Source organism: Catharus ustulatus, chromosome 4 (genome assembly GCF_009819885.2).
Source record: "Catharus ustulatus isolate bCatUst1 chromosome 4, bCatUst1.pri.v2, whole genome shotgun sequence".
Classification (NCBI taxonomy): Eukaryota; Metazoa; Chordata; class Aves; order Passeriformes; family Turdidae; genus Catharus; species Catharus ustulatus.
The window spans coordinates 24,970,316-24,976,337 of record NC_046224.1 but is presented as its reverse complement, the minus strand read 5'-3'; positions in this window follow the sequence as shown (position 1 = coordinate 24,976,337).

Below are 6,022 nucleotides of genomic sequence, written 5' to 3'. Positions count from 1 at the left end.
CACCACTGGACCTTGCTGGGACTGCCAGAGGAGTGTGAAAAGAGGGTTTATAAAGGGCTGGCATGAGCTTACTACCAATTCCAGTTGTGATAAGAGATTAGGTTCAGAGGAAGAAAAACATGATGACAACACGTTAGCAGAGAGAGGAGAGAAAGAGAGAAAGCGGGCAGCGTGGTTGTGAGATGCGGGGTAAGATTTAGAGGATTGTGGAGAGACAGAGAGATAAATATGTTCTCAGCCCATCCCAACGGCGAGATGCAGTTTGTCAGATTGAAACTCCCTCTAAGATGCTTTCAGATCAGCCACCCCCATGTGGGAGAGAGCTGGCATTGCTCCCTTTACCTTCCAGCTCCAGGCACCGAGCGGTCCAGACGAAGGGAGTTCCTCGGTCGTGAGGTTGGATGGCAGCAGGTGCTGAATGTCCGGCAGTGAGGGGAAGGGTGAGGGGAAAAAGGGAGAGTGATGAAGGCAGATATCCTGGCTCAGTGCATGTTCACAAGAGAAGAGGTGCCTACAGCCCAGCAGTTCTGATCCAAAGCTGTTTCTCTCATATGTGCACGGTCTCTCTCTGTCTTCTCCCTCTCACCTGTGCACAGGAAGCTGCTGCTTGCTTGCCTTGTCAGACTGAGACAAGGCCCCAAAGTATCGAAAAGGCTAGTAAGGCCAAGAATTTAAAAAAAAAACAAAAACCAAACCCAAACCACATTTAACTTCCTGCTGGTAGAGCAGTAAGTGCAGAAAACCAGGTTATAGGGGTCAGGTGTTAGCACTGCTCAGGCATTCTGGGACCAGTTTCAAACCATTGCTAGGAGGCAAAAGGGAGAGCAAAAAGGACCACTTGGGATACTGGCAAGACCCATAGCTTCCTCTTTTAGATACCCAAATGTATCACTCATATTGCTTTCAGGGTCTGCACAAGTTTACAGATCACTTTGAAACTGGGGGCAGGAGTTTGTCTATAGTTTGTCTATTCATGTAGAAATACCATGAATCATTCTGTGAAAATAGCTGGAATTGATGACCTGAGCAACACCTGAATGAAACCAGAAATCATTGCCCCAGTTTTAGAGGATCCGTGCTGGGTCTCAGTGGGAGTGGAACCAGGTCAATGCTGTGTGTGAACAAGTTTGAGGCACACCCTCACACTTACAGATGGTGTGACACCACAAGAACACTCATGCCACTGCCTCCCTACCCAGCCAAATGCCCCATTCACTCCACAGAAGGAAGAACCACCCTCTCTGACCTGAGCCTAGCAGCTAGTCCAGCCAGGCAACACCGCCCTGCAGTGGCTGCATTGCCTGTTTGGCATGGCTTGTCCATTCAACAGGCCAGACAAAGATGCAAAAGGTATTTTCTCCTTCTTCCAAAGCTTCCTGTGCCCTCGCCTTTGCAGACAGATAGCCCCTTTCTTTGCCTTCACATCCCAAGTCAAGACAGATGTACAAATGCAAATCCACAGCCTGATGGTTGCCTGGTTCACAGATAGACACAGACCTGCAAACATGTCCTTACATCCCTCTCCCTTTTCCATACAAAAATAGAATTCTCTGAAGTGCAGCACATCACATTTCCTGTCCAGTCCAGTCTGGTCTGGACTGCACAGTGATGGCCACTGGTGTGAGGCCAGATGATGAGAGTCTCTTCTTACATGTTCAGTGGCCACCACACTTGATGCTCCACGTATTTCTCTCCTCGAGCAGCTCAAGGCCCAAGCTCAGCTTCGGCAAGAAGGTTTTGCTGACCAAAAATTGTCAGAGGCTAATCACAAGTCTCCAGGCAGTTCCTGTTTAAGGACTCTCTAAACCTGGAGAATGGCACCTAGTTTAACAACAAAGGGATCTTGGATTCAGATAGTGGGGAAAGGATGTAGGAGGAGAATGGATTCTTAGTCCAGGAAGCCCAGCCCAGAGACTGGATCTCAGAAGATAGTAGACCTCAAAAAGAAATAGTGTTGTAGCAAAATGGTAGTTTGAAGGCAGAGCCATTTTGCAGAAGGCTGCAATAGTTAATCCTCATGGCCATTTCTGGGAAAGCATTGCAGTTGATCCAGAACTAAGCACTCCCTTAGCCAGCAGCAGTAGAGTGCAGCGCCTCTTTCTTCACCACACACAACAAGGACCAGGAGTCTTGAGAGCTGTCATTTGAATGGATCTGAAAACTCTGTCATGGCCAGGCTTGAGGAGGACAGCTGGGGAATCAAAACCAACCAGCCTCTGCTGAAGAGGAGTAGAGCTCTCCTGTGCTCTCCTGCTCTGGTAATTGCTGGCTGTGTATGTTGCACCGTAGAGGCTCCCATTGGGATGGAGATGTAATGGCATGGATCACCTTTCCCAGGAGCTTTGAAAATGACTGTAGCTTACTCTGGCACAGAAATCCTCGGCTGAGGCAATGAAATTCTCTGTGAGTAAGCTCTTGGTATCACCAGCGTTGCAGCTGCAACGGAGCATTCATGTTAACCATAATTTTTGCTGTTTGTCCTTCAGGCTATAGAAACCTATGCCTTCGTTAAGACCAGAGATTACTTTGGGAAAGCAAATGCACAAAGCACAGATTTTTATTGTTCGCCTTATCAAGGAAAAAAACTCCACTGATTCCCACTTTTTCCCCTATTTTTTTCCTTTTTTTTTTAATGCATAAAAATCATATGAGGTTGGTTGTGCACTATGGTTCCTGAAATAGTGGAAGAGGAAAACTTAACATGCGGTCAGTCCCTATAGGAGATGGGTGGCTGATGCAGTTGGGAAGAAGGATTTGTGTGATCAGCTGCCTCTCTGGAGACCATTTTCTTTTCTAGATGTGTTTCTCTACAATAGATTCTTGTGCCATCTAGTAAGGACTGAAGACTTTCCCATGGAGGGTCCCAATGGAAAACAAGCACTCCTCTATCAAGATGCCCTTGCTCTATAAGGGATATACCTCTTTGTCAATGGCAACTGCAAATGATTGACTTCCAAAACAGTGAAGGAGGGGAAATGATCCGATGGATCAGCTACAGACATCCAAACCTCGATGTGTGAAGACACAAAATCCCTCAGCATATTTTCCTTGAAAATACAGTTTTAAATGTATTGAAGCAACAACTGCGTGGCATAAATAAGAGAGGGTCTCCTGCAGAGACACGATAATGGCATTATGTCCAGATCTCATTTGGCACGTTTATATTACGCTTGCTGTCAGCACAATATTTGAACTTGATTGCCCAAGATGATTTGCTACTGAGAATGTTGCACTTTTTATCTCCTCACACTGATATTGCTAGGAATTGTGCCATTTGTAATGTGAGAAGCCGAAGAAAACCACATTGTCAGCAACACCTGCGAGGTGTTCTTGTCTTTACCTTCCTGTCCCGTAATGGTGGCTGAGATGGGTGAACACTGCAGTCAGTGTTGTTGTTCAGTGTTAAAGTGGCAGGTAAAAGTGTGATGATGGAGAATTGGTTAAAGGTGTTGTTTGGTCCAGGCTGGTTTCAGGGGCAGCATAAGTTTTAAAAATACTCAAGACTGAGGCATGTACTCATGCACAGGACTTTTTCCCCTTACACTGCTTTTTGTTAGAGGAGTGCTGCTGAAGCTGCTCATTTTCAGTTGCGTGTCCACTGAGAGTCTCTGCAAAATGGCAAAGGTGAATAGGGGAACAGACACAGAGAAGAAGAGTGAAGGGCAAAAGTGTTTTGAAATTACCCCATGATTCATCAGCTCATCATGTTCATTAGGCTGGGGGCATCCCTTCCCTTTGCTGGCTGTCAGTGGGACCAGAGAGCCAGGCTAACTGGGGTGTCTTGCAAACTGCCCAGCCCGCCAGGGTGAGCTCAGTGGAGGGCTCAGCAGATCCATCTCGGCGTCCTGTCCCCATGGCCCCCTGAAGTGGAGCAGTGGGAAGGGCACAGAACCAGCAGGAGGTGAAGGGGTGAGGGCAGAGATGCCTTGATGGCCACTAAGGTTGGCTTCCTGACAGCATACACTGTGAAGGTCTCTAGAAGCTCTGCAAGTTATTTCTGGTACTTTCCAAATAATGTTGTTTTAACTATAACCTTTGCATTGAATTTCCTGCCAATCGTATGCGTGCGCTTCTCAAAACTACGCTGTTGTTCTACATCTGCAGTTATTTTCCCCTTAAACTGTGGTTCTACTCCGAAAAATGTCTATAAAAATGGCCTTGTGGGAAACCACTGCTCGGTGTATAAGTGAGGTCTTTATTGAATTTGTTCACATTACAAGCCTATAAAAGGCTTTACTTCGTATCAAAACAGCAAACTTGGGCTAATGTGAGAGAGGTTTTTTCCCTCCTGCTCCATCATTCCTAGAGATATTGCTGCTACAGGCTAAACACTGCCCTCAGGTTAATCTCCATCGCTGTGTTTAAGTGGAGAGGTATTTAAGAAATGGAATTTAAGAACTGGAATCGGGTACCACAATGGAGTAACAATGCTGGGCAGCAGGTACTAAGCCTTCCTATAGAGTAGATGATATTCCTGCATTTCTCTCCTTACAAATTCTACCCTACAGAGTATCCTGATGGACATGCCTGATAAAGGCAGTAGACATCAAATATACATATGAATACACAAAATATTCAAAAGTAGGGATTCCCTAACCCTGTAGGCTATAGAAGAACATGGACAAAAGTGGTAGGAGGCTGAGGCATTCACAGACACTTTCACTCAAGACAAGTCAGAGACCTGAGGTGGGAGGTGATGGAGGAGGTGTTCATTTTCACTCCTTGACAGTGATGGCCACAGGCCCAGAGAAGTGGAGGGAAAAGGGTGGGAGGGAGAGCATGCTGCTTTCAAGCAGTTTCACTCTTAGCTTACCTGGCTGTGAACACACTGCTATGATCTCATTAGAAGGAGCACGGGACAATCATGAGACATCCCTGCTTGGGACCTGAGCTCTGGCTCCTCATTGTGTTTGGGTTGAACTAGACAGTATTGGGACTTTGGCTGGAGGGGCTGGAGCCCAGCAGCAGAGTCAAGCTTTAAGAGAGCTCCTAGGAGTGGATGCCTGTCTCTCTGAGTGCTCATGGGGGCTGTTCAGACCCAGAGTCCTTCCCTAGACACCCTCAAAGAAGACCTGGGCTGTCACCTGGGCCTGGCTCAGCAGCATAAACGAAGGCCACTGCCTGCACCCTTGTCTGAGCCTCTAGGCATCGTGCCTGAGGTCCAGCAGGCATTTGAGCCACAGCAGTTTGGCAAGTGATCTCTGTCAGCTTAATCATGGTGCCTGTGTATGCAGATGGTCTTGTTCTGGCACACTGTGGTGGAAAACCCAGCACTGGGAACTGGAAGGAAGGTACGTACCCACGGGACTACCAGTGTGTTTGTACAGCTCTCACATCCTTTCTGAGTCTCAATTTCCACAGCACAGAAAGGGACGTAAAGGACACCTTCCCATCTTCTTCGAAAACAGATTCATAGACCAGGCTCTGGGTCTTGCATCATAGCCAGGTGCTCACTGCCCAGGTCTGTAGGGCCATTATTGACTTATAGTACTTAAACCTGCCTCTGCAAGTCCCTGAGGGTTAGCCTGGCATTGAACACTGAAGATGCATGGCCAGACTGCCTGCAGAATTTGCTCACAGGTCTGTATTGAAGATGGATTGCCTGTGCAAGTGATACGTTCTACAAGAAGGCAGCACTGGACTCAGAGAACAGCCTTACATCAACTCTATGCCCAAGCAAGGTAATGAGCTGAATGCTGGCTGATTTGTTATTCAGCATCAGTGGCTGCTCTTGTCCTTGGGGGAAATCATTACCTTATTACCTGGGCAGTCTTGGAAAGATAAAGCCCTGCTCTGTTTTTCAGCCTGTCAATGTGTTACATGTCTCTTTATTTGAAGTTAGGGGGTACAAATGCCTGACAAGCCTAATATGAAGCAATGACAGTTTCCAGACCTAATAAATTGAGAAGAATTTAGGGATTTATTGTACATTCGAAATTGCTTGAAGGCAAGACATGATACTGTAAGGAGATTCTTGAGAATAAACCCTCAGGTATTTTGATTATCAAGGCTTGCTTCCAGT